The sequence below is a fragment of the Chlorocebus sabaeus genome, chromosome 3 (assembly GCF_047675955.1).
Source record: "Chlorocebus sabaeus isolate Y175 chromosome 3, mChlSab1.0.hap1, whole genome shotgun sequence".
NCBI classification, from domain to species: domain Eukaryota; kingdom Metazoa; phylum Chordata; class Mammalia; order Primates; family Cercopithecidae; genus Chlorocebus; species Chlorocebus sabaeus.
The window spans coordinates 10714215-10737451 of NC_132906.1; the positions used below are offsets into that span (position 1 = coordinate 10714215).

The window sequence follows — 23237 nt, forward strand, 5'->3', positions numbered from 1 at the left end:
CCTCCCCTAAAGGTTTTCAGAAAGAGCATAGCTCTGCCGACAACATAATTTTAGATTTCTAGCCTCCACAACTTTGAGAGAATAAATTTCTCACCCTGGTTTGTGGAGTAGAGGCAAAATAAAGATACTGGGTCAAAGAAGACCAAGTTAGAATGAGGAGTTTGGGCGGCCTTGCTACTCAAAATGTGGCCAGAGGACCAAAAGCATCAACTTGATACAAATGCAGGATGTTGGGCCCCATCCCCAGACCCATCAAAGCAGAGCCTGCATTTTCACAAGATCCCCAACCGATGGACAGGCCCACTAGGACTGAGAAGTACTGCTCTAGGGACACCAATGATGGAATCAGGCCTTATGCTCTTGGTATGCCTTATGCTCATGTTGAGCATAATGCCTTCTATTCTGACTCTTCTTTAGCACCTGTTAAGAAAGAGGCTTAGCCTCTTTTCTTTTGGAATGTAGATAAGCAATGCTGAGACTACAATGGTGAGATCTGCAGAATGTAGACTAGAGTTTTCTGTTTTTACATGACCATTATCAGCAAGCATTCTCAGAAGCTTCTAATCAACACTAAGATGACTACAGACTTTCTTTCCTTTCTTTCTTTTTTTTTTTTTGGAAGCTAAGCAAGATGAGTCACAACCTCACCTCTTCTTTGTTCTTCATGGTGGCTACAGAGATGTGCCACTCACTGCATGGCCCTTCAATAAAGTACTAGTCCCGGCTGCCTTCATAAGGGCAGCTGGCTTTCAGTGACGAAGTGGGCCCAGCCATTTTGGCCCAGTGCAGTCCAGTGCATGGCAGCTCTGATGGGTCATCTCCACTCCCGATCTCTCCATGGCATTGGCCTAGGCTGCTGCTCCTGCATTCCAGCTCACTTCTCCCTCGCCTAATCAGCTTCTGCCCTCTCTTCCACAAGTGTTGATCCCAAGGGTGCTCCATAATACTGCCTGAACACTAAATTCTGTCTCTGAGTCTGTTTCTGAAGATACGTATGACATAACATAAAGAAAATGTAAGTTTGCCACGGCTTAGGGCAGAAGTGGAATATAAATCTCACACTGGGCATCGAAAGATCTAGTTCAAGTCTCAGATCAGCCACAGAGAGGCAGTGTGGTCTTGAACAAGCATCTTATTGTTTTTGAACCTCAAATATCTATAAGACAAGAACAATTCCTCCCCTTCTATCTCACAGAGCTGTTGTCATGAGGACTTCAGATGAGATAATAAGCGTCTGGGGAGAGCACTCTATAGAGTGCAAGACATTAGATATTTTATTATTAGTAGATTCTAGAGTTTGTTTGGTATTTTGTATTTTTTTTCTTTGCCTGTTTCTTAAATCCATTCTTTTCAGCATTAAGCCATTCAGATCACTCCAGCAAAATACTTCTCTGGGTTAGTCTCATATTTGGCTGAGAATGTGAGTCCTAAAGGCTCATAAGGAGTTGTCAAAAATCAAAAAGACCTATCTATCTTTGTCTTTCTCTTTTTCTGGAAGAGAAATAGTCTCAGACTAGTGTAATAATTCACTTACTAGTAAATTTCTATGAGAGAAAAATTAAGAGACATAATAAGAGCCTCTACACCTTCAGTAACCTTCAGAGACCTTTGAGCTCCTCATTTCAATTTACTCAAAAAAACACATTCTTAGCCGGGCACCGTGGCTCACGCTTGTAATCCCAGCACTTTGGGAGGCCGAGGCAGGCAGATCACGAGGTCAGGAGATCGAGACCATCCTGGCTAACATGGTGAAAACCCGTCTCCACTAAAAATATAAAAAATTAGCCGGGTGTGGTGGCAGGTGCCTGTAGTCCCAGCCACTCGGGAGGCTGAGGCAGGAGAATGGTATGAACCCAGGAGGCAGAGCTTGCAGTGAGCCAAGATCGCGCCACTGCACTCTAGCCTGGACGACAGAGCGAGACTCAGTCTCAAAAAAAAAAAAAAAAAAAAAAAAAAAATTCTTTTCTGCCTGATTTTCTGAGGGCAAAAAAAAAAAAAAGAATTAAAAAATACATTATTAATCAAAAATCACAACTAAATTCCAGTTGTCCTTCAACAATTCTTTGGGTTCAGAAACAGGCAGCTCTTCTCTTTCCCTCTCTGTTCATCTCTGTTCTCTTTTCTCCTTAGGATCTTGTAGTTTTTTTAAGGTTTTCTCCCCTTGAAGTTCTTGGCCTCCAAAATTCCTTATCCTGAAGCCATCCTCACAGGATTAAGAAAAATTCTGGAAAGACATATAATTAACCATTGATCAAGCTGCACTTTGGCCCACTTCCTTGTAATTGAAAGTCAGGTAGCAATAGATACTGACCATTTGCACTCCCATTTTCCTGATGGATAGGATTTCCGACGTTAGAATCTGTTTGAGAATTAACTTGTATCCCCATTGTTCTTATAGACAGGATCTCTGACGTTAGAATCATAAGGCTTTCATTTAGGAATTGCTTAAGAGGTTTTTTTCCAAATCCCCATTTCCAGTGACCCTTCACATAAGAAATGAATCTGCATGATAACGCAGTTTCTTCATCTCCCTGTCCCATGACGTCACCCTGCACTCTTCAATGAATCAATGATCTCCAAATTTCAGCCTACCCCAAAACCCTTAAAAACCCTTGCCCTAAACTCCTCATGGAGATATGTATTTGAGGTTTGGGTGACCCTAAGATTAAACCTCTTTCTCTGCTGCAACCTGGTGTCTTGGAGTACTGACTTGCCATGAACATCAGGCAATGGACCTATCATGGCTGAAATTCTACCTTGGTCCTGCTTGATCCAGTGTCATTATTTTGCCTTCACCCCCCGACCCCAGATGTATACTTCTTTCCCACCCGTACCGCACCCCAATAGTTGATGGATTTTCCTGCCATCAGTATTTAGAGGCTAATTTAGCTAATCCACAGGCCAAATGATATTACAGAAAGAAGCTGGGTGGAGAGAGGCTGCTTTCAGATAATATGTGACATGTGCATGTTAATAATAACCTTCTGAAGGCAAATGGTCTGTGGGAACCATTTTTACCATCAGTGTAATGGTGGAGATTTTGGACTTGACAGTTAAGGGGGCCTAGACTCCAGCTGGTTGTGGGAGCAGAGATGACTGCTAGAAAGGCCGCCTTCACCCTGAGGAGGTTCCCCCCGCCAACCCTAATCATTTAAATGGACGTCTTCACCTGCTAGTTTCCTTCCTGCCAAGTTCTGGGAATGTTGATGCTATCTTGCCAAAAGCCTTTCAGGTCTCCTTAATTCTCACTGGTCTAGTCATATACTTGGCTTTAGAACAAAGAGGATTTCAGTGTCTGTCAATGATGATCTCCTGTGATCTAGCAGTTCTGAAAGATGAACTTGCCAAAATGAGAAAATTAAAAGAGAACTGCCCTATGTGGGAGAAAAATAATACATTAAAGTGCTAAGTACCACCCAAGAGATAAGTAGTAAGTATAAGTACTCAAAGACACTTACAGTATCTTAACTTTTACATTGAAAAAAAAATTGTGCAGCTTTCAAACTTCCTCAGTTCTGCTCTTTCCAAGGTAGAAGCTGTGTGAAAAGAGTGACATTGCCTATGGTGTTTGGAAGCTGACTGGCAGTGACATTAGGCAGCAGTCTCCTGCGAGAAGCACAGCTCCCATTCAGACAGTGAAGAATGGCAGAGAAAGGCTCCAGGAAGTGAGGCGGGACATACAGAGATGCTATAAACGTTAAGTGGGAAAACACCACTGAGAAGTTCAAATACTGCTACAAACAACACAGGCTAACCAGCTCGTTTCTTGGGTGTGTTGGCATGTGCACACCGAGAGCTCCCAGGGCGTCTGCAGCATAAAAATCAATATAGGCAAGAATCCTCTTCCTCCCTCTCTTTCTGTTCTTATAAATTGGAAAATAGAAGGCCCATATCCTTCTGATGTTCCCAAAAAGTCCTAACTATCCAAAATGATTAAAAGAGTCATTCACTCATTCAGTGAAATGAATAGAGAAGAAAATGAAAGGATGGGGATCAGGGAGACAGATTTAACCAATTTTCACATATTCCAGAATGATCTTTATGCCTGCCCCTCAGGTAGATGTAATACATGAACACGGCTGAAAGAGATATTTTTATCTCCCATTAACATAAGCACGGAGCTCTGCTTCACGTGATTAATGTACATGTATATGTCTGAAATCAGTCAAATGAGTTACAATGAAACTTCATTCCTAAAGGGCTTGTTCACTGAGTTATTAATGTATAAAGAAAACAACATTAAAATGCAAGCCTTAGGAAAATAAAAACAATAGCTTGAGTTTTTGCAAGATCAGCATGCTATTCACTTTTGCTCAGTATTGGTCTCTCAAAATTAATAACCATCAACTACAAGAAAGAAATAATTCAAGTTTTTTAAAAGTCTTGACTAATGACTCAATTTTTACAAAGCAGAGGATAAATTGTGGGGTTTTTAATAATCTTTTAGACTTAGCATCTGAGTATTTTCTCAATTAAGAAACATTTTCAAGGAAAATTCAACTGTGGCAGTAGCTCCTAATGACCACTATAAAGTTAAAATAGATTAATGATTTGGTCTCTCTGTTCTAATAAATGACTCAGCAAAGTTTAATTTCCTAGAATGTCACGTAAGACGATTTCCATGTATTTTTCTATTAATCAAACATTGAAAATCCAAATGTATGAGTGCATATATAGCTGATGTTAAATTGTTTTTAAAATGAAGTACATTATTTCTCTGGTCCAACAGCTATTACTGAATTCTACAGAGATGGCTGTTATTGTGTCTGTAAGCATAACTATAATGGTTTCTGAAACATGATTTAAAAATCAATATCTAAACGAATTTTAAATGAATACTTGGAAATTATTCATCCTAGAGACATACACATCTCATTTTCTAGAAAAATCAAAGGTATACTCTTTCAAAATCAAAATTATATTTTCAATTCCGTCTGCATGATTTGATTGCATAGGAATAATACTTAGATTTAACCAATGTAGAGGAAGAACTATATGATGAAAGAGTATTAAACTTGAGTAGTTTAGCCTTCATTTTCTATAGCTAGAACTTGGTGTCTTAGCAATATAAGTCTACCAGAAATATTGACTAACAAAAAAATTATTATAGTAAAAATGAACTATAAGTTTCTTTTATCTTAATGTTTCTGAAAAAATACAGGAGAAAGAACTATTATGAATGAGTTCAATATTGTTGTTTCCTAATTATATGACACTCAGCTCATTTTGCTAAAGTGTGTTTGCAGAAACAGAATGATGACTTAGTATCATACAGATTAAATCTATGAAGAACGATTGCTAAATAATAAAGCAAAAAATAAATATAAAAATTTTTTGTTGGCTGGATGCAGTGGCTCACTCCTGTAATCCCAGTTACTCGGGCGGCTGAGGCAGGAGAATTGCTTGAACCAGGGAGGCAGAGCTTGCAGTGAGCTGAGATTGCATCACTGCACTCCAGCCTGGGTGACAGCAAGACTCTGTCTCGAAAAAAAAAATTTTTGTTGTCGTTGTTTTAAAGTCCCTGGGAATTTTAGAATACATCCTCAATGAACAGCAATAAGTATATTTTGCTTTAGATAAGGTTTTTCATGTTTATTTTTAGGAAAATTAAGTCTCCTTTTTTGAAAAAATAATTTACTCTAAAATTATACATTAAGATTTTAATTCATGCTCTGATATATAAGTAGATTACGATCAAATGAACTGACACATTAATCTGGTCCATGACATATCAGGCTATAGTTGATTCACCACTCATTACAGCTGCATCTTTAGTCTACAGTCAAAAAACCCAACTTTCCTCTGAGGGAAGAAGTATTGAGAATTTTATTTATATTTATTTATAATACTTAAGTGTTTTAACATTTCCAAATTTCTTTGAAAGTAGACATTTTGTTGATTCTCTGGCACTTTAGAACTTATAATTTAATATTTTTAGGCATATTCTTGAAAATTATTTATAATTTGTTGTGCTTTCGTTTAGTTTTATTTTATTTTATTTTTATTTTTATTTTTTGAGATGCAGTCTTGCTCCATCACCCAGGTGGTACAGGCTGGAGTACAGAGGCTCCATCTCAACTCACTGCAACCTCCACCCGCTGGGGTTCAAGCAATTCTTATGTCTTGGCCTCCCCAGAAGCTGGGATTACAGGCACACACCACCACATCCAGCTGATTTTTGTATTTCTAGTAGAGACAGGGTTTTGCCATGTTGGCCAGGCTGGTTTCAAACTCCTGACCTCAAATGATACGCCTGCCTTGCCCTCACAAAGTGATAGGATTACAGGCGTGAGCCACCATGCCTGGCCCGTTTTGTTTTTAGAAACAAGGCTCCACTTTGTTGCTCAGGGTTGAAGTGTAGTGGTGCAATCATAGTTCACTGCAGCCTCAAAAACCTGGGCTCAAGCAATCTTCACTCCTGCACTTCCCAAGTAGTTGGGGCTACAGGTGTGTGCTACCATGCCTGGCTAATTTTTTTTTTTTGGTAGAAACGGGATCTCACTATGTTGCCAAGGCTTGTCTCAAACTCCTGGCCCAAGTCTCTGGGATTACAGGTGCTAGCCACTGTGTCTGACCTATTGTAGTTTTAGTAGGCATTTTTTCATGATCTCAAAACATAAGCTTTAACTATAAAATACTTAGAGCCTCTTACTATAGAACTTGGTAGGTGTTGATTAGAAAAGGCCCTTACAGAAACATATCATTTAGAAATACATAGTCCACAGGAAAAAAATAATGAAATACATAAATATATCACAAGGAATGTACGAGGTCTCATATCTGTGTGCAAACCTGAAGCACAGGGAGCTACCTCGTTAGAGTAACTTTCCAAGCACCGTGAAGCCACTGCCAGACCACCGGTGGCCCACTGGGTAGCAAAAGAGGGGCTGCGTGCAAGAGAGAAGCCAAGGACAATTCAGCCCAATGATGCTAAGAAGACTTGGACACACTTAACTACAAACTTTCAACCACTAAATCCCAACCAAGACGGGAATGCTCCCTCTTCTTGGCTGTCTATACCCCTCAAGCTGCATTTTATCAATCTGCCTTCAAAATGGCTGTTGAGGCCAGGCACGGTGGCTCACGCCTGTAATCCCAGCACTTTGGGAGGCCAAGGTGGGCAGATCACCTGACGTCAGGAGCTTGAGACCAGCCTGGCCAATATGGCGAAACCCCACATCCAACTAAAAATACAAAAATTAGCTGGGCGTGGTGGTGGGTGCCTGTAATCCCAGCTACTCAGGAGACTGAGGCTGGAAAATGGCTGAACTGAGGAGGCAGAGGTTGCAGTGAGCTGAGACTATGCCACTGCACCCCAGCCTGGGCAACAAGAGCGAAACTCCATCTCAAAAAAAATAAAAATAAAAATAAAAATAATGCTGTTGGCCGGGCACGGTGGCTCACGCCTGTAATCCCAGCACTTTGGGAGGCCAAGACAGGTGGATCACGAGGTCAGGAGATGGAGACCATCCTGGCTAACACGGTGAAACCACGTCTCTACTAAAAAAATACAAAAAATTAGCCGGGCGTGGTGGTGGGCGCCTGTAGTCCCAGCTGCTCAGGAGGCTGAGGCAGGAGAATGGTGTGAACCCAGAAGGCAGAGCTTGCAGTTGACCGACAATGTGCCACTGCACTCCAGTCTGGGCGACAGAGCAAGACTCCACCTCAAAAAAATAAAAATAAAAATAAAAGGCTGTTGAGTTAAATTAACCTGATTTCAGATCAATAAATTGTTAAGAGAGAAACATGCTGTTAGAGGTTTTTATACTGTGCACACATAGAGTGACAATGCTGCCCTGATTTTCACCTCCATAGGCCTTTCCCTGCTGGCCAATTCCCTTATGAGCCCTCTGGGCTGCCTAGCTAACAAGTATACATGTAATTTTTCTCAGCAGAGCTCCAGAGTTTGGTCTACCTATTTTTAATGTTTCTGAGGATTAATTTCTGACAGCTCTGAAAATTCAATGAGTCCAGCTCTGAATCACGTTGAGGGCTGTGGGTGCAGAACACAAAGCTTCAGGAACCTACCTAGAGCTGAAAATGCTGCAGTTGCGTTTTAGAATATAGCCATATACATGGTTCTTTCAGCAGTCACATGTCTTTTATTCTAATGAAAGCAGAAAAGTGCTAGCTGGAACTGCAAAGCCAGCTAAGATGATTCAAATCTGACAGAAACACTTCACCCTGACCCCACGCCTGTCCTGAGACAACTTTGCCATTTATTGAACTAATCATTAATGTTGCAGCACCTCTAGTTTTATTCCATCATTAGAATGACATCATTTGGAAGAAGTGAAGAAGTTGCTATCAGATTAAGTGGACCAAGACAATCAATTGAAGTTTCTTAAAGGTGAAAAGACAGCAGAAATTCTTGTCCTTAACTTGCCTACAAGATTTCCATTTGCCCACATATATACTATATATTCTTTTCAGTACCCCCCACGCCTATCACTTCTCATAGTCTCTACAGCTGGTTCTGTATTTTCATGGCAAATAAACTCACAGCTGTTCCACAAACTCAAATTTCCAGGAAAATCATATAAAACAGTAATAGAAAAAGGAGGAAAAAGTCATATCTTTTCAAATCATTCTTCTTACTTTATATCTTCTACAAAAGAGAAACATTTATTCATTCATTTATCCTCATATTGAAAGGGGGAGAAAGATGTGCTCCCTTTTGCAATTTTTCATAATTTATGAAAGTGGTTTTTAAAATGTGGGTTAGCAATCTCTTTTGGATGTCAATGAGAACCAAACTCCTACTAGGAAAATGAACACACCTGTATAAAACTTTGAATATAAACATTTAGGGAGTTGATAACCACCTGTGGCCCATCTATACAGCCCATGTTATGAACTGAATGTTTATGTCTCCCTGAAATTCATATGTTGAAGTTCTCATCCCCAGTGCGATGGTATTTGGAGATGAGGCTTTTGGGAGGCAATTTGGGTTAGATCAGATCATGAGGGTAGGCCCCTCATGACGAAATTAGTGGCCTTATAAGAAGAGGAAGAAAGTGATAGTCTTGTTAGAGGCATGTAGCACTGTCCACCGCTTCACTGGGAGAGGACAAATGTAAGATCTACACATGGCGCTTACTTGGACTCTGATTTATGTGCTGCTTTTTTGACTGACTTTAATCTGGACCTCTTCCAGAATATCATTATACTACAATACACCATAACTGTGGGTATAACAGACTTCAATGCGTTCTGTGAGTCCTTCCAGGGAATTTCTCAAACCTGGGGTTTGCCTTGGGGACCCCCAGACTTGAAATTGAAATCAGCAAGGAGGGTGGTCTTGGAAACCCCTGAACAGTGTGTTTGGTGTCAGAAATGAAGGTGGTCTTGGAGACTCCCTAACTCTGCACTTATTAAACATGCTTAAACTTAAGACTTTATAATGCTATCAAAGAAACTAGTCACCTTTGGAGGATATTAGGAAAACAATTTTCTTAAAAGACTAAATAAATAAAAATGCAAGCATTTGTTTTGCCTTAATCACATAACTGCACATTTATTTGCCTTAATTATATTAACTGTACACTTACGATAATCAAATTATAGATTAGAGGAGGTGTACCTTCTTAAAAGTAATACAAGTAAAACAATAAAGCAACAACGACCAAAATGTAATATTACTATTTTGAAACCCTTAATAAATTAATAGATTTAGGCCCTACATATCAGCAGCTCTGGAAACCACAAAAAGAGGAACGACCAGATAATATATTTTTCCTGCTGAAAGAACACTACCACCTCCTTGCCAAAGGAATCAAACCTGAGTCTGATCAAGTACCTGAATCCAGTTATGAATTTGCAGGAAATAATGAGGACAGAAACAATTGTTAAACTGAACAATAAGTATTATGCAGTCAACAAAATCCAGACTGTAGGAAACTCTACTGGTCAAAAAGTGCCAGTTCTGCAATAGAAAAATTGTAAAGAAAATAAAGGGATAGAAAAGGAATCTGTAGGCTGGTGTGGTGGCTCACGCCTGTAGTCACAGCACTTTGGGAGGCCGAAGTGGGCAGATCATGAGGTCAGGAGATCGAGACCATCCTGGCTAACATGGTGAAACCCCCATCTCTACTAAAAATAGAAAAAATTAGCCGGGCGTGGTGGCACGTGTCTGTAATACCAGCTACTCGAGAGCTGAGGCAGGAGAATCGCCTGAACCTGGGAGGCAGAGGTTTCAGTGAGCCGAGATCGCGCCATTGCACTCCAGCCTGGGCAACAGAGCAAGACTCTGTCTCAAAAAGAAAAGAAAAGAAAAAAGAAAAGGAATCTGCAGACTAAAAAAGACGTATCAAATTATAAAATGGGGAAGATTCAATGATAATGTCTAAGGATGAACATTTATTTAGGTGATAGAACTATAAATAAGTGTGAGGAAGTAATTGTTATAAGTCAGGCTAGCGGTTACTTAAGGCAGATATGAGGGAGCTGTGATTGCAACAGTGGGTGCTAGAAAAGTTTCATTTCTTGATTAGTTGGCTGAGTGGTAGCTACAATAAAATTCTCTTATGTGATTTATTAAGCTACACATTTGTTTTGTATGTTTTTCTTTACCTTGTGAATTTGACTTTTGGTTTCTTTACTTTTTCTGTTTTTTGAGACAAGGTCTCACTCTGGTTATTGGCTAGTCACGATCATAGCTCATTGCAGCCTCAAACTCCTGGGTTCAAGCAAACCTCCCACTTCAGCCTCCTGAGTAGCTGGGACTACAAGCACACACCACCATGCCACCTAATTTTAAAAAATATCTGTGGACACGTAGCATCACTACATAGCCCAGGCTGATGATCTTGAACTCCTGGCCTCAAGCGATGCTCTCACCCTGATCTCGAAGCACTAGAATTATAGGCCTGAGCCACCACTGCCCCGCCTGAGGTTGACTTTTTAATTCAAGGGCAAGGCTTGCACTTACCCCCACTAAATTATATTCATCTCATATCTCTGGATTCTTAAGATGCCTTTGGATTCTCATGCTACTCAACATGATTGTTATTCTTCTTGGCTTAATGCTATCCACAAATTCAGGGGCAAAGTATCTTCACCGAAACAACGAATTAAAAAAAGAGGTTGACAACCTAAATTCTGGATCTTGATTTGGGTGGTGCTTGCACAGGTGTATATATTCATCGTAACTTACCAAACTCTACACTTAAAATAGGTCCATGCCTCCCTCATGTTTGCTTGTTTGATTTGCTTTCCTTTCCTGACAGCAAGAGTCATTCATTGTGACTCATCTATGATCATGCAAACAACCAGCTGAAGATGAGGGAACAACTTGTTGGAAGGAACCTAAGGCTCTTCATGACCATTTGGGGTACAGCTACTTACTGACTGGGAATGTTTACCTACAGGTTTTAGGTGAGAGAGAAACAAACTTCTTTCATTTTTAAGCCACAGTATTGTCAGGGGTATTTGGAACACCAGCACAGTCTATTACTCTAATAACTCATATGCCTTCAGGTGCCAAGCAAGGAACAGAAATATACAAAGAGGCCAGGTGTGGTGGCTCATGCCTGTAATCCCAGCACTTTAGGAGGCTGAGGCAGGCAGATCACTTGAAGTGAGGAGTTCAAGACCAGCCTGGCCAACGCAGTGAAACCCCCATCTCTACTAATACAAAATTAGCTGGGCGTGGTGGCACTAGCCTATAATCTCAGCTACTTGGAGGCTGAGGCGGGAGAATCACTTGAACCCGGGAGGCGGAGGTTGCAATGAGCTGAGATCATGCCACCGCACTCCAGCCTGGGCAACAGAACGAGACTATCTCAAAAAAACAAAAAAAGAAAGAAAAAGAAAGAAAGAAAGAGAAAGAAAGAAAGAAAGAAAGAAAGAAAGAAAGAAAGAAAGAAAGAAAGAAAGAAAGAAAGAGAGAGACAGAAAGAAAGAAAGAAAGAAAAAGAAAGAAAGAAAGAAAGAAAGAAAGAAAGAAAGAAAGAAAAGAAATATATATATATATGTATATATATATATAAAAAAAAAAATAAAAAGAGGGCCAGGCGCGGTGGCTCACGCCTGTAATCCCAAATCCCAGCACTTCAGAAGGCCGAACCAGTTGAGGTCAGGAGTTCAAGACCAGACTGGCCAACATGGTGAAACCCTGTCTCTATGGAGAATCACTTGAACCTGGGTGGCAGAGGTTGCAGTGAGTCGAGATTGTGCCACTGCACTCCAGCCTGGGCAACAGAGACTCTGTCTCAAAATAAATAAATAAATAAATAAACTAACAAAGGGGCAGGAGTAAGACGCTGAGAACCGTGGTTAGTACATACTGTCCTAAAAACACTCAAAAAAATCGTAATTTTTTTAAGCATTCTGTACTGAAAACAAAATGCAGAGTCAAATTCTGCCTGATGGCTATAGTTTGCAAACCTAGGTTAATCAGGACAACTTGAGTAACATTATTCTTCCAGCTACAAATTCATGTTGTCTTGCACACATTTCTTCTCTTTGTAGAAGTACATCATAAGAGACCTAAGCAAATGACTTATTACAGTCCATGTTTTCTTGATTAGGATATAACCTAAGCTGCTATCACATGGAGACTTAAAAATGCAGTGGCTCAGATAAAATGCAGGCCTATTTCTCTTTAACATACAGCCTGCGGGGGGAGATAGGTGTTTTTTCTTCATGTGGCCATCCAGGGACTCAGGGACCCTCTGAGCTGTTGCTCCACAGTCCCCTGGGTATTGTTCTGACTACTTGGATGACGTTCCCTCACCACTTTCAGACTGCAGAACAAGGAAAGAGAAAGTGGAGGGGAGCAATCCAGGGACCAGACTGATGGCTCCCTCTTACACCCCATTAGCCAGAACCTAGTCATGTGGCCACACCCAGCCACAGTGGAGTGCAGAAAGTGGAGTCTCTATATAAGCCATCATGCTCCCAATTAAAACTCAGTGGGTGCTTTTAATAAAAAGATGAGGAGAACGTTTATTGGGGAACAATTAGCCATCTCTGCTACATATTCACTAGTCTAATAAGTTTCCGGATGATCTGATGCTATATTCTTCAACAACCTCTGTTGAATTCTTGGTCTTCACTTTTTATTAGGAGCAGACTTTGAATAACCCATTCTAGACTCTCACTCAGAATCATTGTCAGGTTCATCAGTCTTACTTTGCAGAAATGAACTCTTTTTACTTTGGAAAACTGGAGTTTGCTTTTATTTTTTCCCATCTCCCTAGAACACTCACTCCTCAGGATTCTTCAGAGATCAATCCCTTGGTGATTTCCATCTCAACCACTCCTGATGCCATGGAATATCATTCTTACTGGTCATGCGACAGAAAAATAAAAAAGTAAAGGAAAGAAATGAAACTATTTCAACTAGTCTAGTGAATAAGCAAAAACAAAGAGTGTCGGGAAATTTGAAAGGGGAATTAAAATTCTTTTTTTGTTTTTTTCGAGATGGAGTTTTGCTCTTGTTGCCCAAGCTGGAGTGCAATGGCATGATCTGGGCTCACTGCAACCTCCACGTCCCTGGTTCAAATGATTCTTCTGCCTCAGCCTCCCAAGTAGGTGGGATTACAGGCACCTGTCACCACAGCCAGCTAATTTTTGTATTTTTAGTAGAGATGGGGTTTCACCACGTTGGCCAGGCTGGTCTCAAACTCCTGAGCTCAGGTGATCCGCCTACTTGGGCCTCCCAAAGTGCTGAGATTACAGGTGTGAGCTACCTCGCCCGGCCAAAATTCATTTTTGAGAGAAGTTTAGCTACATCAAGAAAAGGTTTCAAATCATTTATTAAACAATGGATAATGATTTTATGTCAATCTTCTTTATACACATGCATCCATAGGGTTTTGTTTTATTTTATTTTACCATAACTCAAGCTAACTAGAATTGCAAACATCAGCTTCTCTGAATAATCACTACGAAATCGTCCAAAAGAAAGGCAAGGGCTTTAATCCTAGTCTAAATTTTTGGCTGTCCTCCCAATTAAGTGTCAAAACAATCACTTCCTTTGGGATAATTATTCTTTATTTTACTGAAGAGCCTTTTCAGTGGTTGATTCTGAATAATTATATATCATGCTTGACTTTCCTTGCATATAATATGAATTTTTTTTCTTATTCTCTACGGTAACTGCTAAAATATTTCAAGCTTCTTTCTTTTCTCTCTTAAATACATAGCTAGTTTTCTGGGGCAGAAGGAATGTGGAAATACACAAAGGCAGAGTTAGTATAGGAAGTTTAGGTTAAAAGAAACATATACAGTCATACTTCAGTACATGCAGGGGATTGATTCCAGGACTCCCACATATACTTGTGCATACTTTGTGGAAGGCAGATAGGGAAAGTCAGCCCTCAGTATATGTGGGTTTACCATGAATTCTGTATTTATCAACATTTGGTTGAAAACAAATCTGTGCATATGTGGACACCTGCAGTTCAAACCCACCTTGTTCAAGGGTCAACTGTATTTCAAGCTTCATCTTTCAAAATCCCCTCCACACTTCATCCACATTGAGTCCACTTGCTTTTTCCTGAAACACATATACATTGTTACACCCTGTGACTTTTCAGGTGCCCTTTATTCAACAGGGAATGTCTTCCCCTTTCATTCTCAGACTACTGATCCTCATGCATCCTTTATCGTCAGCTCCAAATCCACCTCCATCACGACATTTTCCCTAAGCATTCACAACATAATCAAATGTTTCTGTTTCAGCTAGTAAATAGCTGCCCACTAACTTTTCAAAGAGAGTATGTGCAAGTAATTTTTTTTTTAATTTTTAAAAAACTTCATAGTTTTTACATTTACACTACACCCAAGATTATTCTTTTTCATCAGGCTACCACTTCTGTGGTCGCTATCTGCTGGTATGGTTCCTTTCTTGAAATTTAGGTATAAGGTAAATCGATTGTCCTAGAACAGCAAGAAACCCCAGGCTAGCTGATTGAAAATACTGGGGTCTAGCAGACAGCTCAGCAGGAAAGCATTTCGGTTCCTCTCCAGTCCTATCCTTGATTGGCTTTTCATCCATAGAAACAGGTCCCATAAGCATCCTAAAGGACATTAGATCACTGTCTCTGTGACTGTGCCCAGCCATCTTGGAAAGAAGGAAGCCTTCTAGAGAAGTCTGCAAAGCCATGGCTAGGGGGTAGAACTGACGGACGACAACCAGTTGAACTGACCTAGCAACACACTTTCTGCTTCTCCAGGACTGTTTTCCACATGCTATCGTGTATGACCCAATTAGGTCTGTGTTTTTGCTCAAATTATTTGCTTCTGAATGTATTTAGAAAACTATAATGTTCATTTGCTTTTGCTTCTATCAGTAAAGAATACTTACGCATTTAGAGCTCTGTTTGGTTAGTGCTGATCGTATTTGATAACATTCACAAAATAACTTGTTTATATTCATTTTCTCATTTCTTCCAACCCATAATAACTCTTTGGGGAGGGACAACATCTGCTCCTTTGAGATGAATAGCTACAGCCTTCCGGATGGTTTCTCCAGGCTTCAGACTCCAGGGAGCTCAGCACTCTCCAATTATTTTGGATTTCCTAGATTTCTGCACAGAAGTTTATGGAAAGCAGAATTGTAATGCTGAGGTGTTAATTAGCTATCAGAAACCTGTGAAAGAGAAAAAAAATGAGCCTAAGAGAAGATATTAAAAAAGAAACAAGGAATATTTACAAACAATTTCAAAGACCTTTAAAATCAATAATAAATTACCTCCTCAGGAATTAAAAATTCTATAATGAATATTAAATTTCTTCTGCTCCCAAGTATTTAGTGTCTTTACTGTTAAAATATCAATATTGTGTTTTCCTAGACTAAGACTTTCAAATTCCAGGCATTTAGATTTAGAATTCAATACACAGCTTATTAAAGGGTGGGAAGTGTTAATGTAATTCTCTAATGCTCTTATAACTATGTAGCAAAGCCTGAGAGCACGTATGCTATATGGGCCAATTAATATCCAAATTTCATAATGCATGTCAGCACCATAGGCAATTAGAATTTTAAAAAAAAGATTACCTTTCCGATGCTAAAATGACATTGGACATTTAATAAATATTCACGGAGGGCCTACTGAGAGTGGAAAGAGGGTGGGGAGGGGGGTGAGAATAGAGAAGAGAGTGAAAGTAAGGGGAAGGGAAACAAGGAAATGACCAAAACACTGTACAGGTTGAGTACCCCTTATCTGAAATGCTTGGGACAAAATGTGTTTAGGATTTTGGATTTCTTCAGATTTCAGAATATTTGCATATACATGAGATATCTTGGGGATGGGACCCAAATATAAACACAAAATTTGTTTACGTTTCATATTAGACCTATACACATAGCCTGAAAGTAATTTTGTACAATTTTTTTTTTTTTTTTTTGAGACTGAGTCTCACTCTGTTGCCTAGGCTGGAGTGCAGTGGAACAGTCTTGGCTCAATGCAATCTCCACTTTGCTCACTGCAACTCTCACGCCTCAGCCTCCTGAGTAGCTGAGACTATAGGTGCGTGCCACCACACCCGGCTAATTTTTGAATTTTTAGTAGAGACAAGGTTTCACCATGTTGGCCGGGCTGGTCTTGAACTCCTGGCCTCAAGTGATCCACCCGCTTCAGCCTCCCGAAGTGCTGGGAGTACAGGCGTGAACCACTGCGTCTGGCCAATTTTGTATAATATTTTTAGGAATTTTGTGCATAAAACAAAGTTTGTGTACACTGAACCATCAGAAAGTAAAGCTGTCACTATCTCAGCTACTGTGGACAGTCAGTCTGTGGTTGTTTGGGATCACCATCACTCCTGACTTTTAATTTACATGCTACTGATAAGCAACCATTTTCTTACACTTATTCACACATAACTACTTAACAGAAAAAAATGATTTACCATTATTACAGTTTAAAAAAAGTGTTCGGTGTAACTAAGCAGCACAGGAGCATCATCAGAATACCTGTATCAGCTGTTAAACCAGCAGCAACAGGCCTGGTGTGGTGGTTTGTGCCTGTAATCCCAGCACTTTGGGAGGCCGAGGCAGATGGACCACTTGAGATCAGGAGTTTGAGACTCGCCCGGTCAACATGGTGAAACTCCATCTCTACTAAAAATATAAAAGTTAGCTGGGCATGGTGGCATGCTCCTGTAATTCCAACTATTCAGAAGGCTGAGGCAGGAGAATAGCTTGAACCTGGAAGGCAGAGGTTGGTTGCAGTGAGCCAAGATTGTGCCACTGCACTCCAGCCTGGTGACAGAGCAAGACCCTGTCTCAAACAAACAAAAAACAAAACAAAAAGCAACAACAAATAACAGTAGGCTTTCGATCTCCACATACGATGCTGTATTTTGATTTAAAGGTTACTAAACATATTTTACTTTTTTAATGAGAAGAAACATCAGAAGTAGATGAATGACAAGGAAGTGGGTCTTCTAGGGGTGAGGAGTTATTCGGCTGGGTGATTTTTTTTTAATTTTTTTATTTTTATTTTTTGAGACGGAGCCTTGCTCTGTCGCCCAGGCTGGAGTACAGTGGCGTGATCTCGGCTCACTGCAACCTCCACCTCCCAGGTTCAAGCGATTCTCCTGCCTCAGCCTCCCGAGTAGCTGGGATTATAGGCACCCGCCACCATGCCCGGCTAATTTTTGTATTTTCAGTAGAGAAGCGGTTTCACCTTGTTGGCCAGGATGGTATTGATCTCTTGACCTCGTGATTCACCGGTCTTGGTCTCCCAAAGTACTGGGATTACAGGTGTGAGCTACCGCTCCTGGCCTCTGCTGGGTGGCTTTTTAAAATGTTTCCTCCGGAGTCATCTGCCTCATTAGCATTGGTTTTTGTCGTAGAAGTCTCTTTGATTTTACAGCTGGCCTGATTTCTTGCTTTGTTATAAGTGCACCCTGCTCTAGTCCTTCAACAAATAAGCCCATCGCACATTTTCATCATGTCATCTAGAGGCACGAGCCACCGTGCACGGTCCTATGTCTTTAGTCACTGTGTTCCAAGCCTTGGAAACAGCACATACAGCATCCTTCATGCCAAACTCCTTTTAAAAACCTTCTACACTCACGCCTCTGTTCAGTGCTGCTAGTATGCTTTTCAAGAAAGTGTTCTTATAATTACTCTTCATTTGATATTTGGTCACATAGCTGAATTAATGAAGTCACATTTTTGGGGAAAGTATATGGCATAAATGATTTTTTTATGAGAATTTCAGCAAGAGAATGAGCAGGTCAGTGGTCAAGGAATAACAATATCTTGCAATAATCATTCAGTTCAGCTTTTCTGCAGTGAGCACTAGCCAACCACTGGTACAAAATGTTTGTGATACTAGTCAGGAAAGACATCCCTGCTGATCCACGCCTTTTTGTTAGCATAATAATGGACTAGTAAGAAATTCACTTCTTGAAAACAGCCAGGGATGCAAGCTTTTGCCTATTACAGCAAGTTTACCCTTATGTGTGCTGGCTGCATTAGCACATCCCTGCACAGTTATTTCGTCCTTGGCATCCTTAACTCCCACAGGGGCTGTCTTATCAGCTGCAGTCAGTGTCTTTCTGGGGCGATAATACTAAAGCAGTGATGTTTCATCAGCATTATAGACTTGTTCTGACGTCAGATTTTAATCAGCCATCACCTTGGCAAACTCGTCAATGAATTTCTCTGCTGGGGAGAATCGCTTGAACCTGGGAGGCAGAGGTTTCAGTGAGCCGAGATCTCACCACTGCACTCCAGCCTGGGTGACAAGAACTAGACTCTGTCTCCAAAAAAAAAAAAAAAAAAAAAAATTATCTGCTGCCGCATGATCAGCAGATGCTTTATTACGACTAAAATCTTTAACAATTTAATGCTGTTTTTTCTTACGTTTCTTCAATCAGACTGTTGAATATCACAGTTTCCTTCAGTTTTCAGTTCATCTTGAATAGATCTTTTCTTGTTTCATGACCAGTATACCATTAAGTGGCATGTGTTCACTGCAAAGCTGACAGATCCACTCTTTCAATACATGATCAAAATCTGCATTTTTAGCTTTATGCAATATTTTCCCATTTTTCATTAACTTCCATTCATCACTTTCAGCATAGAACTTCAACGGTGTATCCTTCTGATTCTTCAGGTCATATATGATGGTCATTCCTACCCCATTCTCTTCCGTAAGATGTTTCACACACCCTGTCCAGATTCTCCAACAACTAAAATTTCTGTGCTATAGATTAACATAAATGCTTCCTGTATTTCTTATCATTGTTACCCATGGGGTATTTCCAGGCCCTTTTGATATTTTAAATAATATTTTATACCATGGAGCAGAAAATAAGCAAACAAACAAAAAACACAGTGAGCAATGCACTTGACCCAATGTGGGGCATCGTGGGGAACCTGCCATGGGAGAGTCCAGCCTGCACATGTGCCATTTTATTATACAATGTGGGTGTTCCCACACAGGGAAATCTGCGTGTGCACGAAAAAAAAAAATCACAGCTGACAGGGGCTGCAGGGGGTCTTCTCTCCCCTGGGGACACTAAGTAAACTGTGTGCCGTATACCTGTGTCTTGACTGTGACCCATCACATAAGGTCAGGAATGGAATCTTCCACTTGTGCCATCAGGTCAGTGCTCGAAAACATTCAGATTTTGGAGCATCTCCGATTTTGGATTTTTTGATTAGGAATGCTCAACCTGTACCTGCATTCAAAAGGTGTTTATAATCCCATGAGGGATGGAAGGATGAATGGATGTAAAGGAAGGTGCCCTCAGTACGCTGACATTTGTATACTGACAATAGAAACAGGCAGCCTCCTGTTTTTAAATTGTAGAGTCACTTTTTATGAAACCTGGAATCCAGGGCTTTGCTGAACAGACTCAATTGAAGAGCTAAGATTAGTAGCTAAGTTTTTTATCCTAGAGCTTGTAATATTTCTAGCTCCCAATCAAAACACAGAAAAACTCCAAGTGAAAAAACAGGTTTCACTTGCTATGCTTAGAGAGCTTTTTTAGCTCAAGAGTTCTTTGCACTTGTAAGGAAGCTTTACAACTCAAAAGGCTGACAATATTGATAATATAGGATCCAAGGTCAGTAGATGGAGTTTCATCCAACCTCCGTCACTTAGAAGACATACAGCCTTGAGCACATACCCTTCACCTCTCTAAGCTTCAAAGGAGGCAATACACAAAAACTGTTTATACATACTATAAAGTTAGAACCAAAAGTCAGTTGGTGTTACCATTGTTTGCTTATATGATGACGATTGAGACCATTCACCAAAATCACACACTACACCAGGGATAGAAATGATCCAGAAGGAATAGAAAATTTACTTCCTAATTAGCCTGTGCCTCTTTAACTGAGCTCTAGTCCACAGTTCTACTCTCTCCTGTAACTGTCCAGCTTCACTTCCTGTCACACCTCTGACACTCAGCCATGTTGACCACTGCTGAAACATTACACATCCTTCAGCTCCTTTACGACTGTCTTAGCACCCTAAACCTGCACTTTGTTTACCTCCCTAGAGTGACACCTTATTATATTATAAACTGTCCCCTCAATAGACTGGGAACTCCTTGATGACAGAGATCATGCATTATTTATCTTTGTACCCATGTCAGAGTAACTTGATAAACATGGATGTGGATTGTTGAATGAATGGATGGATGCTAGTACATAAGTCATAATTTCTGCCTACAAAGCAAGAATTGTAACATACTCCAAATATCTGCTTATGTGGATTTCCCCACAGCACTATCACTTGGATACTTTTGTTTTTTAAACAGTGTCTCACTCTGTCACCCAGGCTACAGTGCAGTGGCACCATCATGGCTCACTGCAGCCTCAACCACCCGGGCTCAAGTGTTAATACAGTTTTATTTCTTTTACTTTATTTTCACGACGGATTCTTGCTCTGTCACCCAGGCTGGAGTGCAGTGGCACAACGTCGGCTCACTGCAACCATCACCTCCTGGGTTCAAGCAATTCTCCTGCCTCAGCCTCGCGGCTAGCTGGAATTACAGGCATGCACCACCATGCCCGGCTCATTTTGTATTTTTAGTAGAGATGGGGTTTCAGCATGTCGGCCAAGCTGGTCTCAAACTCCTGACCTCGTGATCCACCTGCCTCTGCCTCCCGAAGTGCTGGGATTACAGGCGTGAGCCATCGTGCTCAGCCAATACATTTTTAAATATCAGAATTATTGAGATACTATTCACATTCCATAAAGTTTAGCCCTTTAAAATGTACAATTCAGTGGTTTTTAGAATATTCAGAGTTGTGCATCCATTCCCACTATCAAACTGCAGAACACTCTCATCACCCTAAGAGAGTCCTATCCATTAGCAATCACTCCCCACCCCCCCCCCCAGCAACCACCAGTCTACTTTCTATCTCTATATTTCTAATTGATTTCTTGCTATACAATATATATAGCATTATATATGAGAATGCAACTCTTCTCTGGACAGAAAACAAATAAATGCTGAGGTAGCTTTGATTTAGCATCAAAATACAGAATCAATCTGCAACCAGCTCTATGACCTTGGACAAGTTGTTTAACTGGATTTAGTTTCTTCATAAGATAAGCCTAGAGGTGTGTAAGGACACCTTCAGGTTAAAAAACAAACAAGCAAAAACAAAAAAAAGCCTTGGTGACAATTCCAGTGCTCCACCCCAGACAACCTGTCCTGGGCTTCCGTGAGAAACGAATTTATACAAACAAGATTTCACACCACAGCTGCCGCAGCTACTGTCCTCCCCGCGCAGAGCTCTAGGGATGTTTTCTCCTTTTCTTTTCTTTCTGGCGGTCTATTTATCTCTGGGCTGGCAAGGAGAGGGAGAACTGCAGCGCCCAGGAGCGGAGGCCGAGCGCGCCGGTGCCCGCAGGAAGCCTCGCCCAGCGCGGACCGCACCCTCCCGCGGCGCCCCTGGAGAAGCCGCCAGTCTCCGGGCCGCCAGCAGCGCGCGCCCCCGGCGTGGGAGGAGCGCGGCGAGCAGGGGCGGGGCCAGCGACTCCCGCAGCCAATCGGGGCGGCGGCGCGTCCTTGGGGGTCCGCGGCTCGCCTGGCGCGCACGGGGCGGGGCTGCGCTTGACCGTGGCGGTCGCCGGGCACCAGAGCCCGGGCGCAGCGAGCGCAGCGCAGCGCAGGGAGCGCAGGCGGCGGCGGCTCCAGGTCCCCGGGGCTCCACCGCTCGGCGCAGCGAAGTAGCCTCCGGCGGTGGCAACTACGGCGGCGGCGCCGGGGCGATGCTGTGGGTCTCGTTGGGCGCCGGTGTCCTGGCCTCTTCTTCAGGTACCCAGCCCCGCTCGCCCCTCGCCCCGGGGAACCGCAGCGCCCGGGAGGCAGCTTTGTGAGGCTGTGGGCTCCGCGGCCGGGGAGGTGGGCCGGGGAGCGGGTGGGTGGGGCCGGGCGGGGCTGTGCGGTCAGGGCCGCCTTCACTCGGAGGAAGAGGGTGGGGACCGAGGGAAGCGGGCGGGGGTGGGAGCGCTGTCTCCGGGCTGCAGCTGATGGCATCCCCGGGCTCCGTCCTCCTCCTGCCTCCATGTGGGTTGAAAGAGGTTTTGTTCCAGGAGAAAGTTTGATGCCCAGACTTGAGGAGCCAGACTCGGGGGTCCCTGAGGTCCGCGCCTTTAAAGAGGCAGCCCACCCTGCCGTGTGAGCCCGTGCCCTGCGTGTGGGCACGTGGGAACCCGTACTCGAGCAGCATTCCTGACACGGGACCTTCCTTGAGAAAATTCCTCTGTGGGAATCCCCCTTGGGTAGGGGGCTTTGTGGAGATGGCACCCAGAGCCCGCACAGTGTGGGTTTTGCTTGAAAACAGTGCAGCAGGTAGTCAATGGCCCCATGTTATCTCCCGGTAGAATGGACTCGACCAAGATCTGTGCTCTAAGAGCTTCAAAAATTTAAATCTACCTTGCCGTCTAATTAAACATCCCCAAACACTATTGTGTCCAAGGTGCTAATAATTACTCTGTCGATTCTTTAATATTTTCTTATTGCCCTTGCTTTCAGTCGGCTTTTGCAGTTTTGGAAAGGGTGCTGTGGATCGTACCAAAGTGGGCAGAAGTTATGACTCACCTCTCAGGGCGATAGCCCAGTGCAAAAAAAATACAGAACACATGCCTGTCCACTCGAAGATAGAAAGTTTCAGCCTTCAAAGCAAGATAGATGAAGTGGGGGTTATTTGCTTTACAAAACTTCCTCCAGTGTAGAGAAGTGATACTTAGAGTTGAAATGGAATTTTACACAAGATTGTAGGAACACATCTGTCGTAAAGCGGCTCAGGGTAG

The 23237-nt window shown here is 41.9% G+C and overlaps 1 long non-coding RNA gene and 1 pseudogene across 1 annotated transcript in view; one reads left to right on the forward strand and one right to left on the reverse strand.

Annotated features, from left to right (window-relative positions):
* The window catches only part of LOC140710779 (uncharacterized), a 72357-nt gene extending 50453 nt beyond the window's left edge, over positions 1-21904 (reverse strand). The window contains exons 1-3 of the long non-coding RNA XR_012091851.1: positions 21679-21904; positions 15314-15598; positions 14419-14503 (exon numbers count right to left, since the gene is read on the reverse strand). This is a non-coding gene — a long non-coding RNA (uncharacterized lncRNA). The remainder of the gene's footprint in view (positions 1-14418; positions 14504-15313; positions 15599-21678) is intronic.
* Positions 21905-22040: 136 nt separating this feature from the next.
* LOC103214253 (elongation factor 1-delta-like) overlaps positions 22041-23237 on the forward strand; it is a 111298-nt pseudogene continuing 110101 nt past the window's right edge.